Genomic DNA, 19,718 nt, shown 5'->3' with positions numbered 1-19,718 from the left:
AAGCTTAACTCTCCATTGGATCAAACTAACTCAGAAAGGACCTGAGGCGTTGACAAGTGTTCTAAAGAAATAAATGAAACAACAGTTTATAAAACAAAATGAGCCAAAAGATGCCTCCATCTAAATGTGAATGGATTGTTTAAAAGGAAGTTGAGACCTGCCTTTGAAAGAAAAGTCCTATCTATGGCAGAAATCTCAACCCATGAAAGCATTTAGCACCTGCTATTATTGTAGTTTTTTAATATTCTAAACACTAAATTTGAAATTTAGAAATATAGAAAGAATGTAAACAAAGAAACAAAAACCTCATGATCTCAGCATCCAGAGACAACCCCTATTAGCATTTTGTATAATTTCCTTCTTTTTGTTTATTTTCTATGCAGTTTTTATTCAGTTGATTTCATATCACAAGTACAGCTTTTAATTCCTGAGGATATTTGGGGAAGCAGATGGGGACTCAGTTTTAACCTTAGCATATTAAAATAATAAATACTGGTGAGCATTTCTTACAAAAGGTTGACTTTCAGAACACATATCAGTTTAAATTCATTCATTTAACGGAGTTGACCCAAAGGAACCTAAATTTATTCAAATATTTCTTATAGAATTCCTTCAGGTTTCCTGATCTACATAACTTCATAAATTTCCCTAATGACAGGAAAATCCCAGTGAGGCTTACAGAATTCCAAAAAGTCAGGAGTAAGCAAAAAGGAAATTAAAAATTGTGAGGAAAAGGACATTAAACAGACTTTGTTCACTTGTTTTAATTAGTATAGCTGAATTTTAATTATCACAATTCTTCACCAGACACCAGTAAATGTGCTGAAACCATCTTGTAAAATTAACAAAGCTTTAACACCACAAGGCCTTCTTTAATTTTATTCTATTGTGCATTTGCAAACTAAAAAGTGATTTGAGCAAGAAAGCAGGGCATTTGGAGCAGGCAAGTAGAATAGGAGTTTTGCATCATTTATATCATTCATTTGACTGCAATCTCCATGAAGCCAAGGATGTATCTGCCTCATTTATTGAGATAGACATGGCATCTGGAATAGGTAGTAAGTGAATGAATGTAAAAATGGATGAACAACTGTATCTCTTGTCTCCTCAAAAGGGCTATAAAATTCCCAAAGGCAGGGATTATAAACTTTTATTTCTTCTTCATACACAAAACATCAGTAGAGGGTTGAATAATCAGGAATCAGTCAATACAAATATTCCTTAGCAAACACATTTTCTGGGGAGGAACAGCTTTCACCATCTGGCCGTACAAAGGACAGAACAGTCTAGACCCTAAATCCACGACACAACCAGTTAAATTAGTGCAATCCCAGGAACCGCAGAATTATGCTGCTTCTCCCCTCACTTCCACACGGAAAAGTAAAAATAAAAATAAAATTAAAATGGCAGAATTGTCCACTGAGAGTCTGAGAAATGTCTTGTTATTCTCTATGGCAACATATTGAGGTTAACACCAGGGACTACAAATGCAACTGGGGTCAAGGCCTATATTCCCTAATCCATCCAAGCATTTCCACTTGCATCTTCTTATGTACATTTGAGTAGGTTTCTCTCTGTCAGAGGGATTATTTTATTTAAAGATATGAAAATTTGGGGGGATGAGGTAGAAAACTGCCTTATCTAGGAAGGTCTCCTAATTCCAGCACTGTACCATCTGACTCCTGATTTGTTTCATTTCAGCTCTCAGAGACCACCATTGGACTAGACCCTGGATTATGCCACCAGCCTGACTCCTTGATTTTATCATCATCTGATTCTTAATATATTCACTAAATTTGACCTATTGCTTGACTGGGTTTGCCTCTGGGTTTGCTCTGACAGGCACATTAGTTTCAGATCCCATCCTCACTCTGATCCCTAACATCTCCCTAACCTACCACTCACAGCTGCGGTTGTCCCTCTCTGCCCGTTCACCTAGAACCATCAGCCTCCCACAACCACCTCTTGCTCACAGCCACAACCACAAACATGAGGTTCTGCAGAGAAGTAAGTTTACATTCCTGAAAATGAAAGGCTTTGAATTATTATGAAAGCGACACACACACATTTTAACAAAATTTATACAATACAGAAAACCACAAATTAGGATGTAAAGTGTCCTTATAATCAGACATACAAGAAGCAATCACTAATTTCTTACTGCGCAGTCTTGTGAGTTCCTTCCTAACTCAACATCTTAGTTTTGGTGGAAGAATTTTGTTTCATCTTTGTTATCCATCAATTTGGATTGAGAGTCACAAGAAGAAGTGACGACAGTGTTATGAGCACCTGATAGTCAATAAATAGTTTTTGGCACTAATTATAGAGTAAATCAATTGCCAAGAACAAAAGTATGAGAGATCTGTCACAATTTTACACCTGTTGTTTCCCTGGTTGAACATTTTGACTTCAATAACATTTTCAGTTAGAATGTTTATAGGTGACATACGAAGAGCATAAAGAGAGATGTAAGAATGCTTTAGCGTCATGGTTCGAATCCAGTTTTGCTTTGCTCCAATCAATTTTTTCAACTTACTGGGCTTCCTTCCTAACAATACAGATTTGATTCTCCCTATAACCTAGTTGAATTATAGGCCTTAGTTTTTGTAAGTGAAGTGCGACATGAATTTTAAGCCTTACATAACTATGGCTATATCTGAAGTCAGATTAGCAGTACAAACAGATTTAAGAGAATCCCTCTATCCAAGTGCTTGCATTTCACAAACAAGGTTGAATTTTACATTTATGTATGAATACCTGTAAGTCTTAGAGAAGTCAGATATAACCAATAGTTTCATTTCACCTCTGTACATGCACCTCTAATCAGACTTAAAACCTTGTTAGATTAATAACGAACTCTAAAAACGGAAGGGGAGACAGAAACATTATTAATAGATACAGGTGTTAGTCTTTCTTGCTGGAAACCAAAAACAGCATTCTGTCTTTTGTGTATGTTTCTAGATGTCTAGGGATGTGTGTGGGGATGTGTTGTATACATTTATACGTACTGTAGTAACATTTAAGGAAACTATATAACCCCTCCCCCCAGCTAAAATCAATGTATATTAGAAAGTTTGGAGTGTAATCAACTCACCACCTCCCTTCAGGGAGTCACTGCAGGATGTAAAATAAAAGCACAAAGCTGTACCATTTTGCCTTTTTCTTTCAGGAACTAAATTTACATTACCCTTCTGCCATATGTTCAGGTAGCTTTCAATGGTACCTCATGCAGCTGTGTCATTGAATTCTCCAACCTTAATGAATAAACTAATTACAGTCTGAAATGAACTCTTACAGACTAGTTATCTCCTGCCATAGATCAAGAAGAGAACTTTATTCCCACAACTATCTGCTAATTTGCATTAGCCATAAAAAAGCGCACCAGAGCATCCTTCCCTCTCCAGCTGGGCAGCCAGAGCTGCATCAATAGGATACTTTGCCATTGGTATTAATTCTTCACCGTTCAAGTTTGTAGCAGTAAATTTGTCACTGCCACAACGATTCTCAAGTACAAATGCAACTAGGAAACTATTGATTTACTTGAATTGGATGGCAGCACTGCTATAATTGTTAGTTTCACTGCATTAAATTTTACAATTGAGCACCATTATTCATTTGAGTCTTGGAGTTCTGTTTGTTTACAAAATATTTCCAAAGAGAGGTCAAAATAAAGATTTGACTACTTAAAGTATTTAACGGAGTAAGAGTCACTTTATCAAATACAAATATAGCTAAATTGATGGCAAAAGTTATCAAGAAAACAAGCTCGGGAAAGAGAGACACTAGACGTAAATCAGCCTTCACTCTGAATTCAGCGTCTGTCCTCTGCTCCCAAAGTCTAGATAGGAGCCTGCTGTATCTGTTAATTATAACATGGGGTTAGATTCCAACTACATGGTTCTCACATGACTAACCTCATGGTGGCTTTGTCGTCAAATTAACTCTTTCTCACCAGCAGCAAGTCACAAAATTTTAAGAGACTGACTGTAGAGTGCCCCGGGCCCTTTGACTTCATTCTCCCTCAACATGCTTGTGTATTTCCCCAGTAGAGCTGTAAAATTGCAGAGTGAAAGCTGGGACAACCTATCATAAAAGTGAGAGTTAGGAGACCTGGATTGGTCCCAGTTTTGAGCATACTAGCTCTGGGACCCAGACTCAAACAGCTTCTACTTCCTTTTCCACCAGGTGGGGTGTAATGAAGCTCCATTAAGAACATGTAGAGGAGTGGACACCACATGCCTTTGAGGCTACATGCATTTAAGATGTCAGTGTCAATTTTTACTTGACCCCTCTGCCTAGGTCAGACCTCCTGCTGCTTATTCTATTCACAATGCATTCAGATCCTCTTAGACAGAACATTCAAAAACTATCATCATCATCAAAATGTGACATTTAGAATATATTTCAGTTTTCCTTTCGAGAGCTAAAGCATCTTCCCCTGCAGGATGTCCTACACCTCACAGAAGCACAAGGTTGTAAAGTAACTCAGGAGATCACAAAGTCCTGGTAGCAAATGAGATTAAATTGAAGCCATCCTGGCCAAAAAATAGCTCTCAAATTTTCCTTAAAAGAATTAAATTAAAGTTGGAAAGTAGGACTAGAAAGAGTATCCTAATAATAGTATAATATTGAAAAGTAGGATTACTATTGTAGTAACTTCCATGTGTATAGGATGGCATAGTTTGCAAAGTGTTTCACATATATTTATTTCCTACTCAATGCCTACGTTATATGGTCCATCTGCATATTCTAATACCATGAGATGAAATTAATGGGTGTTTAGTTTTCATACAATACCTTCATTTTATTGATAGCATAAATCCAGATCTTTGCCTTCTATACTTCCACAATTTGTTTTCCTTCCCACATTTCTAACATCCTGAAATATACATTCCTGAACTACCTTCCATTTGTTTTTCAATTTTTCTCTAATTTAATTTCACCAGTAACCAAAAAAAAATTTACAAGTGAATGTAGTATGACCAGGACTTAGGAGTGGATTAAGCACTTGGTTAATTTGCCCAGTACCATGCTAGGCCACATCCTCTTGCAGACCCAAGGAACTCTCAAGGACTTACACACAGGCGCAGAGCTGTTCTCTGCTCCAATATAATATGTAAAAGCCAGCACAGATCTTCTGATGATTTAATACAATCTATTCTCTCTTCCCAAAAGAAAAATAATTTCAATATGCAACATAAATGACCTAAGGAGGCGCCATCTCCATCAGAAGTTTGCAGTTTCCTCCTCTAGGTCTCCCAAGTTAGCATCTTTCACCACGTTCTAAATCTTGTTCTGGAAAAAGAGTCCCTAGTTCTATCAGTCAGGATCCCAGCAGGAAACAGACGGCACACTCATACTGGCCCATTAGGAGATTGTTTACAAGGGTGTGGACAGGGCTTAAGATTTAGGGAAACTAGTAAGAAATAGAGCTATACAAGGGAGCTAGTAAGGTGAGGAGAGTGGGTTGAGGGGAGAGATTAACACCCAGGGCCTGAAAAGGGAAGGATAAGGCATGGGTTATCAGAACTCAGGGAGAAGAGCTTTATGGAAAGGTCCATGCCTCACTCTGGAGCTGTGGACTTTGAGAGAAGGAAACAGCCAACCTGTGGTGACCCAGCAAGGAAGAAGCCAGGGCTCCATTTGCCTCCCTCTCTTAGACGTCCTGTCAGTTCTCACCATTGGTCAACCCAACCAGAAGCCAGAGGCAAGGGGATCTCCTTAAGGTAATACTTACAGGCCAGCTTCCTGGGCCTGGAGAAGAACAAAGAGAGGAGGAGCTGGAGGGGCAAACAGGCAGAGATCCAACAAAGTAAATTAGCCAAGAGAAGTCCATCAACAGTGGGTGGTGAGTTTTCTCAAATGTCACCGAGAAATAGTCAAATTCCTTTATATTTAAGTATTCTACATTGATATCAGACCATAATATTTCCCACGTAAATTATTTTCTTATTTTATGCACAACAATTAAGAATTTTAGAAGCTGGAGCGTCATGCAAGTAAAACAGATTCTTACAAAATCTGAGCTTGAAGGCAACTCAGCATTTGAATTAATCCTTACCTGCAGCAAACTCCACATCAAAGAGGTGGTCAATAGTGCTTTCAAAAAGTGGCCCATTAAAGCTGAAATTAAAAAAATAAAAAATAAATTAAAACGGCCCAGTTGTCCAGTCCATTGGCATCATCTCCGCCTGCATACCATCTGACATCGTTGTCCTCCTGACACTCTCTCATGCTTTGGTGTTCATATTGCTCTTTCCTGCGTCTCCTTCTCACTCTGACTGCCCTTTCTTATTCTCTGTTTCTGGCTTCTGTCATCCTGCTCCCAAATTAAACATCAGTGTTTCACAGGACTTGATCATTGCCCTCCTCTCTCCTTGTTCTGCATACTCTCCAGAGCAAACTCACCCACTCACGTGACTCACCGACATCTCCACAGCTGTCCTTTCCAAATGAACGACCGGCAGTCTTTTTCCTCTCCAATCTGTCTGCCTCACTGCTATTCTGATCACATCACTGCTCAGTTTAAAAACCTTCAATGGCTCCCAATTGTCTACGATAAGATTTCTGAGTATAGCATTGAAGTCCTTGAGGTCATATCCATATCCCACTCTCCAAGTCTCATCACCCACTACAAGGTAGAGGACGTGTACCTTACATTTAAAAAGAAAAAGATTCCACCACGTACTTTCACATACCTTTGCGTTTTCTCATGTTGTTTCCTTCCTACCCATAGCTTCTTTCCCTAATGAATTCTTACTCATCCTTCAAGGACCAATTCAAATGTTCCCTATTCTGTGATGCTTTCCCCAAACTTCCTAGGGAGAGTTAACAGGTCATAGTCCAACAAAACTATTATTATACTGTAATAGATTTAGCTTTTTACATATCCATCTCATCTGCTGGGTTGTGAGCTCTTTTAGGGGTAAAACCATGTCTCATTATTCTTTGACACAATGCTGAACATGAAGTAAATTGAAAGTACATATGTGCTAACTTACATATTCTCACAATCATGACAGTAAGTCCTACCTCTAGAAAGAAGAACCTGCTTGAACAAAAAAACCTTGAGTAGATGTAGAAAGGAGTTGATCTAAGATGTGCAAAGTCAACATTCATCAGTTAAGCCTGGGTTTTAGGCAGAATTAGCATAAAGGTCAAGAACATGGGCTCTAAGGCAAGACAGTTTAGGTTAGGTTTGCCAGATAAAATACAGGACACTTATTTAAATTTTAATTTCAGATAGACAATGAATAATTTTTTAGTGTAAGTAGTCCCAAATATTGCAAAAAGAAGACAAGTATTGCACGAATGCATGGGTGTCATGTGTGTGTATGTATGTGTGCACACGAGTGTTTTTGTGTGTGTTTCCCCCGAATCTGGTGATTCTACCTACGTTCAAATCTTGGTTCTACAGCTTCCTGGCTGTGTGATCTCAGACAAATTAATTAACCTCTCTGTTCTTTGCTTTCTCATTTTTAAAGTTAGAATAATAAAAATGTACCTTATAGGATGGCTGTGAAGATTAAATGAGTTCATACACACATAAAGCACTTAGAACACTGCCTGTCTTATAACAAGTTCTCAATATTAACTACTGGCGCTACATAATGGCCATTATTATTATTACTAGAAGTTTAATCTTTGTCTTTTTTTTTTTTTTGAGGAAGATTAGCCCTGAGCTAACATCTGCTGCCAATCCTCTTCTTTCTGCTGAGGAAGATTGGCCTTGAGCTAACATCTGTGCCCATCTTCCTCTATTTTATATGCAGGAAGGCTGCCACAGCATGACTTGGTAAATGGTGCATAACTCTACGCCTGAGATCCAAACCGGTGAACCCCAGGCTGCCGAAGCAGAGCATGCAAACTTAACCGCTGCACCACCAGGCCGGCCCCTATCCTTCTCTTAATGCTCATCTTATTAAGATAGGTTTTATATGCATCTTAATGCTCATCAATGATACTGAATGTTAGAAATGTCTTTCTTCTTCATTACTAACAACAAAAAATTCATCCATATGTACCAGACCGTACAGATATCTCTTCTACTGTTTATTAGGTTTACCACCAAAATGGTCCAAATCTTAAAAAAAAAAGAAAAAGGTAACTATGTGAGGTGATGGATGTGTTAATTAACTTGACTGTGGTAGTCATTTCACAAAGTATATGTATATTAAATCACCACGTCATACACCATTTAAAAAGTTATGTTGTACAACTTATACACAATTTGTGTCAATCATACCTCGATAAAGCTGACAAAATTAGTTGGTTATAAATAAATACATTTTGAATGAATTAATGAAAAAACATAGTTCAAATCCAAATGAAATAGCAAGAAATACCCTAAAGATCTTCATTTAAACAGAGGTATGCTAGCTGAGAACAATGATTATGAATAACACAAGCCAAGCAGTTCCGCCTTAAATAATCTTAGATGTTTGTAGCACAATTCATTTTTTCAAGTCTCTGAAATGAGTCAAAAACTAACTGGTGAGAAATTCAACTCTATACAATATAGTTTAAAATTTTAGAGATTAAAAAAAGAACATGATAGAAAGATCATGCTCTAATGTCACGGAATGAGAATCTCATTTTCAGTCATGAAAAAGAAAAAGAATTTTAAAAATTGATCATTTTCACCCATATGTAAATTTGTCAGCTCCATGACAGTAACGCGTTAGGGTTATTATGCTGGACTTCAAACCCACCTGATGGTGATCACTAAAACTCATCTCACAAGTTCACTAACCAAGAGTGATACTGTACAGATCACGAGAGCATGTGTCTATTTCTACATCATCCCTATTGTTTTGTCATTGCTTATCCAGTCAAATAGAGTCCAAGTTCCCAACTAAAAGCACAGCCAAGTGAAGAGAGGAATATGTCAGGTAAGAAATGGCTCCACAAGCTGAAATGAATATGCTCTAGTGGGAAATACTGTCTCATGTATTACTATTAAAAACATGCGCACACACACACACGCAGAGGCACATCTCAAAGCAATAAAGGGCCTGCAGAGAAGGAAGGTAAAATATGCTTGCTGAGCAATCATTACTGAACAGGGGGGAAGCCTGAAATCAACAAAGGACCAGTCATGGGAAATTTATAAGTTAATATCGGTCACACCTGCAAATTACTACAGTGAGACCCCTGACCAAATCCAGAATACCACTTAAATGGATTTGGTGAGATAGTTATACAGCCCTTGGAGTCATTGAAATGCTCTGAATCTAAGCTTGTCAGTTATCCCAATTAAGTGCAGTGGAAGTAATATCCATCACAGTGCAGATGAAGCAAATTTAACTGCACCATTCGAGAACAGGGTTTTTCTTGGAATCTCTACTGCATTTATTCACACAGCTTGTGATTCAGGATGCAAATTTATTGTTTGTATTTAATGGCCAATCGGGATTTTTTTTTCTCATTGCTTAAAAATAACAAGACTCTCACATGCCTTAGGAAACCCCAAACACAGAACATTCCACTGGTACCTTCTGGGAGTTTAGCAAAGCATGTATTTTGAGCTGCTCTCCAAAATAACCCCATTTGAGTGACAATTTACACACATGTCACATCTTTTCATTTCCCTTGTTTTCCTGGAAAAGGTCAAAGCCATCAAGCCGACATGCTTAGCCAGAGTCAGGGAGAGTCATCATTTCACAACCGTGAAGTGGAACTCACACAGCAAATGAGGCTAATCATTCAGCAAGTACAAGGAAAAGAGATTATGAGATCATAATTTTCTCACCAATTGAGAATCACTGTGCATTCAAATAGAAATTAATAGGAAAAAATTCAGAATACTTACCAAGAAAATAAGAGCACTAAATAAAAGGATCTGTCATCTGGGAAGTGACTTTCCATTTCAAGCAAAACAGAAAGCTCTCAGATACACAAAAGATAAGACAGCAAGAAAGCAAACCATCCTGAAAACAATTTAACTCTCTCCCTTTATTCTCAAAATATGAGTTATGACACAGAATGCCCTGAATGGCCTTGCAGATGCCACTCACCTGGAAGCAGTAGCACTCTTTTTGGCTGGCGAGTGGGAAATAATTCTGCTTTCCTTTATTTGGCTACAAATATAGATGCTCTATTCCTAAACATGTCAGTAATGCCATTGTAAAGACTGATGAGGTTAACTAACGGCAGCACACTGATGTGCACCTGCATTTTAAAACCTTGTAAAAATTCTGCTTAACTTTTTCCAGATGAGCATCTCTCAACAAAAAAGATTCTTTAATGATGTAGGAAGAAAAGATTCTTTCTTAGCTTTGATGCATTCAGGAGAGCCTAGACAGAATTCATTTGTCCATGGAAGAAATATATAATAGATTTTAGAGAAATTCTACTAAATCCCAAAATTATATTCTAAGGAGGATGGATTCTGTTAAAGAAAAGGCTGGGTGGCCGTTTTGCTCAGCCAAGCACCCTGGTTGGTGTTGGATATGCAAAGGTTGTCCATAGGGGTGAGTTTGGGAGTGGGGGCTTGAGAGAGTTGAGGTTTTCCGAACAAAAGAGTGAGAAGAATTTGGAGTACCTGAGAGCAAACTTGGAGAGATGGCTGAGACAAAGGAGATAGGGGAGCCAGCAAGATGGAGAGAGGCCAGCGAGTGGCTTGACCAGCAAGACATACCCCTGTGATGGCGGCACCAAAAATACCTTTAAGGACAGGAATGTTTAATACACGACTGTAATTTGTATTCTGTGATGTGTGATGTGGCAATGTGACTCCTGCCTTTTGATTCCACACTCCTCTGTAAAGATTCTGACTAATGAAACAACTCCTTGTTGCTGGAGGGATCAAGAAGGGGCCTGCCATACAGAACAGAGACAAAGGACCATTACAAGACACAGAGCTGAAAAAAGGGATTCCCCCAGAAGCAACCCTGGGAAGGTAAGTTGCCCAGGATTTGCAGAAATTTTAGAAAGGGCATTGGACGTTCCAGGGGATGTAGAAAAGGGTTTGAGTCATCTTATGAAAATCTCCACAGGCAGAGCAACCGGCTGATCTAAGTACATCTAGGTACAGATGTTTAAACCATTCTTGCAGCTTCACCTCCTAGCTGAATATCTATTCTGTGCTTTAATTCTGGCAGGAATTCTCTCTTTGCGTAGTCCCCTGCTCCCTGCCTTAGAACTTAATTAACCTAAATACCCTGAGCCATAATCTATTCACCAGTTGTTAGCTCTACACTTTTAAAGTGTAACTGTCATCCAGACCACTAATCAGTGGCACACACAGGCAAGCCCCAATGTACCCACACACTAATTCCAAAGGTACACTTCGAAGTCCACTGGTTAGAACTGGGAGCACATTTTTCCCATAGAAGTAATATAATGAATCAAATGTTCTCAAACTTTAATGCACAAATGAATTGCATAGAAGGCTTGTTAAAAATAGATCCCTGACCTCTACCACCAGAGATTCTGGTTCTGGGATGGAATCCAACAAGCCGCAATTTGATTAAACACCCAGGTGATTCTGATGCAACTAGACTTTGGAAAATAGCATTGTTAGTAGTGATAAGATTTTCTTGATACCCCCACAAAAGCTAATTTAACTCATAATATACCTGAAATAGGAGAAATGATAATTTTCAGCTTTGAATACCCCCTCCCCTTAGTCTCAGACCCTTAGGCTAAAAGCCCAACAGGTCTGAGCATCGAGAAAGCTGGTGTGAGGTCTGATGAACCCAGGAGGCAGCCCCTCTCCTAGGCGCTGAGTAAGTGGAGCGAAACAGCAGCAACTGTCATATAGAAGGGTTGCCCGTAATTCACATTTTTTCCTCCTGAACTTGTCACCCCATACAGAATTCTATTTAAGATCCTAGTGGCTCAAAATAATTAAGATAGGTCCCTAACTTACTTCACTTACAGTCAAGCAATAAAATTGAGAAAATCTAGCTCCGTTAATTTCTGTATGATGATAATATTTCCAGAAGAGCATAGCTTATTTGGGGGATTTTTACCCATAGAAATTAATTGAAAGTAATATTCAATTACAGAATCCAAGAACCAAAACAAAGACTGAATTAAATGTTTTCTTTGTGAATAGGAAAATACACCAATTGGCTTATGATATAGAAGCACTCCCCAACATAGTGTCAAAGTGATAAAGAAAAATAACATAAAGGACAAGAATTGTTCTAAGTGGCTGAAGATTTCAGAGATCCTTTGCATGATGGCCTGCCAGAATCTTAGTCTAGCAAAGGTTGCTAAAAGACACTAGACATGAACAGGCCTTTTTAACTTTAAAAAAAAATCCATCAAGCTTATAGCAGAGTAACTTCTAGACCTTGAATGACACAACATGACAATTTTATTGGCTGACCTTTCAAAAGAGAGAAGATCTAATTAGACACTCTGATGTGCAGGTTCTGAATTATGATGAGCAAGCAGGGGTCTCTAATCCCCCCACTGTTGCAGCTAAACATTTGGGAGTAATATTGCTAATTAAAATGCAGCATTCCAACCTGAAAGCAGAACTCCCTGCTCTGGTCCACGTTGATCGAGCCTGCTGTTCCTGAGACGTCTCCCCAACACACTACCTACTATTTTCCACCACAGAGATTCCTCTCATTACAATTTTCAATGTATTTCTATAACAGATGCAACGTGTTTACTTGGGTGTCTGGAGACCGAATCTCTTCAGGTGGGTAATCATTTGAATGAGGAAAGTCAAGAAATCACTGTAATCCCCACCTCACCTCCTGCACAAAATAAATTCCATGTAGATTAAAGATTTAAAGCTAAAAAATAAATCCGCAAAATACTAGGAGAACAAATGAGCATATTTGCTACAGAGTTTATAAGAGTAAAAATCTGGCAAACGTTTTTTTAAACCTATCAATCAGTAAGGGAATATGAAAACATAAATTATGGTTTATTTATGCAGTGGAATAATATGTGCCTACTAAAACAGCTCTTTAAAAGGAGGAGGTGGAATTCCATATTCTGACATAGAAAGATGTCTATGACATTGATGATTAAAAAAGGAAATTAGAGTAAAATATATGTTAAACAAAAAAACAAAAACAAAATATGTGTGTGCACGCATAAGAGAAATCCCAGAGAAAAAAATGCACAAACCATTAATATTTCTTCTAAGGGTGAGAACACGTGACATCATCTCTTTATATACTTTATGCCTTTTGGTATAGTTCGGATTTTTGCTACAAGAAAGGACAATGGAGTTACATCATTAAAAACATTTAAATTGGTAAATTCCACCCTGCCCAGAGCAAAAAGAGAGAGAAAAAAGACATATTTAAGTAGTGCAATCATGGTTAAAACTGTAGAGCAAAGCAGCTAAGAGCAGGAGTGCTCGAGCCAGGCTGCCTGAGTTCAAACTCCAGCTCTGCCACTTTCTAACTGTGCGAGTCACCTGACCTCCCTGGGCTTCAGTTTTACTTTTTAAAATATGGGTATAATAATAGTAAACACTTTCCAGGTTTGTTGTTAAGAATTACATGAATTAATACATGCAAAGTGCTTAAAAGAGTGGCCAATAGCCTGTCTTTAATAAATGATAATTTTATTATTATTATTCCACTAAAGGAGTGGATGCACCACATTTTTTCCCTTAGTTGGCTCAGTTTTTATGGCTCTCATAGTGTGAACATCTTACTGGGTTCCACAGGATTACAGTATTTAAAGATCTATATATCTGATATAACATGACCCCTACACCCAAGTCGATGACTTTTAGCAGTCAGTCAAAAAGTAAGGGTTTGTTTCAATGCCAGTGGAAAAGCCAGCTGTGTTAGATTTATTGAAAGACAGTATGTCAGTCTTCATTGTAGAGATGGCCATGTATACTTAGTCTACAAGCAATTTAAGAGAATTTCAAGAGTGATTTTGTCTATTTTCGATTTTTTTTTACATGCTGGCTTTACGGTTTAGCCACAGGATAGAATATAATTACTTCTTAAAATTGAAGAAGCAATAAACTCCCCAAGTTTGGTATATCACATATACAAAAACCGTCAAGACTACCAGACCTTTCACATTGCCTAAAATGACCTCTTCTTAACATTTCTCTTGTACATTTTTATGCTACAAGGGTTTCTGATTCTTCTATCTTGAATTATTTTGTACTTCGGCTTGGTTAAGGAAGGAAGGGTGCCTGTGGAGAAGAAAAACTACAAAATTATAATCTCTGAGAAAAGGCATCCCAGTGCTGGTGCTGGCAGCTCTGTGGCCTGGGAACCAGCCCTCCTGATAACAGGGCCTCATCACCAGGCATTGGCATCGGGCTTCCTGGGCACAGGTATTGGCTGGTACCAGCAACAGAGGTACCAGCTTCAGCAATGCCTTCAGTGGACATCAGCCATATAGGAGCCACTGTCAAAACAAGCAGCAAAAGGGACATTGCCACAGTGGGCCAGAGCAGTTGCCACAAAATAGACAAGGTGCCGGCCTATAGCATCAGAGTAAATGCTGCAAGATGAATGAAAAAGACCCAGTACTTGGAACATAATTTGCAAGTCCCCAGAGATTCATTGGAGGTATTGGAATGCGGCTTGAGTTCCCATGGGAGTTTTGGACATGTTAAAGGGCAGAATGTTAAATTTGGCAATGAACTTGGATCTAGGACTTGAAAGAGTCCACAGTATGCTCTATATGAAAGCAGGGCAGAGGGGAATCCTGAAACCATTTCAGTGACTGCTCCAGTTAGTGGAAAAAACACCCATTTTGTGAGGGAATTGTACGCTACAGAGGGGTTGGCAGATCTGGGGATTCTTGAATATCTCCAGACAGGTCCTCAGAAATGTTAAGGGTCTTCTTTAGGCCCAGAGAAACCTGGCATTCAGGCCTTTGATCATCCAACAAATATTTGTGCCAGGAATTGTAAAACCATACCGAAAAGATTCTGCAAGAAGCTCCCTTGGGGACACCCGGAAGAACCTGGAACAGTAGGTGCCCCGATCAAGAAAGGCTGGAATATTCAAAAGCACCCAACCACGCTGCCTGGTCCGCAGATCCAGACCGTGTATGAACATCAGCGGACTTGCTCCTCAGTCTTCAGCCTCACTCACAACCTTCCTCCAGACTCTTAAAAGATGTATTTATTTTAATGTATCCATGTGGAAAAGCCCTTATAAGGATATAAGCAAACTTTATTTTGAGTTTTATTTTTTAGTATTACTTTGAGTTTTATTGAACTACTGAAGCAAGAGAGAACACCATGCAAACTCTGAAACAGTGTCTCATGAGGGAAAGTGAGTGTCCATTCTTCATAGCTGGCAGGTTGGGCTTAGAGTTCTTACTTAGGATATCAGAAGCAGGTGCATCCTTGGATTGGTTGATTTCTTAAGCTGAGGGTCAACGCAAGCAAGGAAATGTTCTGAGCAAGAAGCAAGGCGTTCTTAGGTTGTCATTGCAGAACTGGTGAGAAAGTTCTTCCATTTCTCACTCTTGAATAATAATAATGATAATGATAATAAAGTCTGTGCATTGTAGACAAGAACTAGAACAGTCACTCCCATCAATTATTCTACACTTTATTTTATTTATTTATTTTTTTGAGGAAGATTAGCCCTGAGCTAACATCTGCCGCCAATCCTCCTCTTTTTGCTGAGGAAGACTGGCCCTGACCTAACATCTGTGCCCATCTTCCTCTACTTTATATGTGGGATACCTACCACAGCATGGCTGTCAAGCAGTGCCATGTCCACACCCGGGATCCGAACCAGCGAACCCCAGGCCACCAAAGCAGAATGTGTGTACTTAACCACTGTGCCACCAGCTGGCTCCTCTATACTTTATTTTTCATTTTAGATTTTAAGTGTCTAGAAGACAGATCTGAGCCTCTTTCTTAGTACATTGCCTAGAAAGCCACCACATGCAATTATATATTTATCAGGGCTTTTAAATTTAGCTTGCAATGAATGTAGTTCGGATCAGCCCTGCCAAGGTCTCTCTGACAGTTCATATGAAGATCTCTGAGGGATCTTGCAAAGGAGAAGGCAAAATGTTCTAGACTAAGTTACTTCTTTAGGACTCATCTAACTTTAGGGATCTGTCATAAAACATGGTACAATGTACAGCTGTGCTATATTTGCATAAAATGAAGACCCTCCCTTGCAAACTTACTAGAGAGGGCAATCATGGGAACCAGAAATGGAGGCTCTGAATTCACTGTGACACAGGGAAGCAGAAGAAGAAAAAGGTGAAGAAACAAGTGGCAATCGACACTGATACGGAGCCCCAAAGTGCTTATCCATCATCAGCATGGACCATCCTTCCACCACCACCACCCAGGCAGGGTCCCCCTTCCCCGCACACATCTCAACTTACATGTGACTTCTTTGGATCTTTTCTCCATTTCTTTTTACTTTCCAGTATTAGTGAACCTACTTCTTCCATATTAAAATATTTGGGGAATGCCAGATGTGGATTTGAACTTGGGACATCTAGACTACGGAATTTGTATAATCATTTTTAATGAAATCTTGTAAGACCTCAGATATCTCCATCCCATTTGGCTGGATCTTAAAAATCCAAGACAGGAAGTTTTCTAAATCAATAAATAGCAGATTGCGTATCCAGTGTGAGTTAAAGAGAAAAATGCAATGATCCATTTCCCTGGCCCATCACCCCAGGAAAGTCATCTGTCTGCAGTGATGAGATGAGGACACTGGACAGAAGGCCCAGCAGGAAGAAAGGATAAACACCAAGCAATTCTAAGTCATTTGAATAGAACATGAGCCATATTTTTAATGCTTTCTGTGTTAATCATTCCTAAAGGCTAGAGGGATGGATCCCCCAGCAGTACCACAGGCTTACCGTTTAATAGCTCAGGGTTTTAAGCCCATAAAAACAATGGCCTAGATACCACACAGTGCAATGAAGAAAATGCTTACTAGACTTGCAAGAGGAAAAAATATGTAAATATGCCAAGGTACCAAAATCCTAGTTTCTGTGAAAGGTGTCAGTAGTCAAGGACCCTGTGGCAGACATGGGTTAATTACTTTCACAATGTCCATTTTTCTTCTTGCTTCCCTCCTAACAGAACCTCAATCTCCAAAGGTCCTATGCCCAGACACAGGCAACGGATCAGGATTGGTCCTAGTCAGTCCGGACAACTCTGTCCCTTGCTTTCTCAGCCTCCTTTGCGGCTGGTGGACAGGGTACCATTTGATGCGGGAATGAGCAATGACACTTAAGAAGTTATTGGGAGGTGTGCTTCTGAAAAAGTTTGAGCTTCCATGACATAAAGGATGTATATGGTCCTGCTCCTTCCCCTAAAACCAATAAACAACCAGAGAGACCATTAGATCCAACTACACTGTCACTAAATCAACCCCAGCAGTGGTGACTTCTAGAATTTTTTTTTTAAAGATTGGCACCTGAGCTAACATCTCTTGCCAATCTCCAACTCCTCCTGCCCCTTCCCCTCCTCTTCCTCCTCCTCCAAGGCCCCCAGTACACTGTTGCATATCCTAGTTGTGAGCGCCTCTGGTTGATGCTATATGGGATGCCACCTCAGCATGGCCTGATGAGCGGTGCCATGTCCACGCCCAGGATCCGAACCAGTGAAATCCTGGGCCACCGAAGCAGAGCACGTGAACTTAACCATTCCGCCACGGGGCCGGCCCTGCGTTTCTTAACTAATATAGTTCCTCTTATCATTTAAACTAAATGGCTCGAAACCAATAATAAGTAGAAAAGGCACATTGCCTTTGAAGGAGGACAGCCAAACCTCAGCTCCTGATTCCCCTCCCCACCTTCCTCCCTCCACCCAGCTCCTCCCACAGTGCTCCCCAGGGCCAGGATCAGGCTGAGGCAAGCGAAAAATGTAAAGGGATGCCAAAAAACTCAGTAATCAACATAAGCAACATTTTAATGCAATAGTGGGTTTTTTTCCTTTTTTTACTGTGGTAAAATATACATAACATAAAATCTACCATCTTAACCATTTTTAAGTGTGCAGTTCAGTGCTATGAAATACAGTCATAACGTTGGACAGCCACCACCATCATCTCTAGGACTCTTTCCAGCTTCCCAAACTCAAACTCTATACCCATTAAATGATAATTTCCCATTCCCCTTGCCCCCAGCCCCTGGCAACCACTGTTCTACTTTCTGTCTTTATGATTTTGACTAACTATTTCACGTAAGTGGAATCACACAGCGTTTGTCTTTTTGTGCCTGGCTTATTTCACTTAGCGTCAAGATTCACGCACATTGTAGCATGTGTCAGAATTTCCTTTCTTTTTAAGGCTGAATAATTTTAATGCAGCAGTTTTAAAAATCAAACAGATGGGGGGGCTGGCCTAGTGGTGCAGCAGTTAAGTTTGCATGTTCCGCTTCGGCGGCCCAGGGTTCGCCTGTTCGGATCCCAGGTGCGGACATGGCACTGCTTGGCACTCCATGCTGTGGTAGGCGTCCCACATGTAAAGTAGAGGAAGATGGGCACAGATGTTAGCTCAGGGCCAGTCTTCCTCAGCAAAAAGAGGAGGATTGGGTAGCAGATGTTAGCTCAGGGTTAATCTTCCTCAAAAAAAAGAGAGAGAGATCAGATCTGTATTAGTGATTTTTCCTCTTGTTTCCGGCTCCAATATGGCTCAGCACAGCACTGTTATTGATGTTGTCTCTACTTAAAATTTTGATATTTGTTCATCATGTATATTTTTGTATTCATTTTGATTTTTTAAAATATTAATATATTATTTACCTTGATTACTGAGTTTTTTGGTATTCCCCCTTTCATTGTGTACCCAAGGAGAATGCCTCGCTCACCTCACCCTAGCCCCAGCTCTGGCAGTGCTCCACAAACAAATAAACATGCAGTGTTTAGGTGGTTCTTGTATTAAGCACATCTTTTTATTCTGATGTTTTCACCTCTGGGGTCCTACTGACCCTGAGAAGACTACTCGTCCCAGGGATAGCCAACTCCTAGAGACAGTAAACACCTCGCCTTCCAGCACGTCTTTCATACGCAAACCAGCCAGTCTGAAACCCTTACTCCAACCACCTCGCTCAGGTCACAGTCTTCTGCCCTAATCACCCCAGGGCCAGGGATCAGACAGCTAGGGACAGCTCCTAAGCCCAAAAGCCCACCATTGGCGCTCAAACTAGCCACTCCTAAACCTGCTTATCCTGCCTCGCCTATTCCTTCCCATGGAAAGCACAATAAAGCCTCTTGACCACATTTCCCACCTCTCCCTCTGCCTTCTCACTGACCCTGGTGCTTCCCCGTGTGGCCCTGCATGGCATGGCATGTCCCTTCCTCTTGGGAACTGTGAGTAACAAACTATCTTTTCAATGGCAATGATCTCCTGATCTGGTAGCCTCACTATACCCGAACAATAGTAAAACCTATGTTTTAAAACAGTGCTCGGGGAGGCCGGCCCTGTGACCGAGTGGTTGAGTTCACGTGCTCCGCTTCGGCGGCCCAGGGTTTCGCCAGTTCAGATCCTGGGCGTGGACGTCTCACTGCCCATCAAGCCATGCTGAGGCAGCATCCCACGTGCCACAACTAGAGGGACCCAAAACTAAGAATATACAACTATGTACTGGGGGATTTTGAGGAGAAAAAGGAAAAAAATAAAATCTTTAAAACAGTGCTCAGGGAAGGTGAATGGAGTGATAAAGGGTACTGTTTTTAGTAGGTGGGCTGGGAAGGCATTTTCAAAAAGATGTCTTTTGAGTAGAAACCTGAAGGCAGGGGGGAAGAGATATGTCTGGAGAAAGGAAAATAATCTACT

The 19,718-nt window shown here is 40.0% G+C and overlaps 1 long non-coding RNA gene across 1 annotated transcript in view; it reads right to left on the bottom strand.

Moving 5' to 3' along the window:
* LOC124236641 (uncharacterized) overlaps positions 1-19,718 on the bottom strand; it is a 42,371-nt gene that overhangs the window by 19,483 nt on the left and 3,170 nt on the right. The window contains exon 3 of the long non-coding RNA XR_006887822.1: positions 6,062-6,123. This is a non-coding gene — a long non-coding RNA (uncharacterized LOC124236641). The remainder of the gene's footprint in view (positions 1-6,061; positions 6,124-19,718) is intronic.

Source organism: Equus quagga, chromosome 3 (assembly GCF_021613505.1).
Source record: "Equus quagga isolate Etosha38 chromosome 3, UCLA_HA_Equagga_1.0, whole genome shotgun sequence".
NCBI lineage: Eukaryota > Metazoa > Chordata > Mammalia > Perissodactyla > Equidae > Equus > Equus quagga.
Note: the sequence above shows the minus strand (reverse complement) of the source record. Positions and strands in the feature narration are given on the sequence as shown.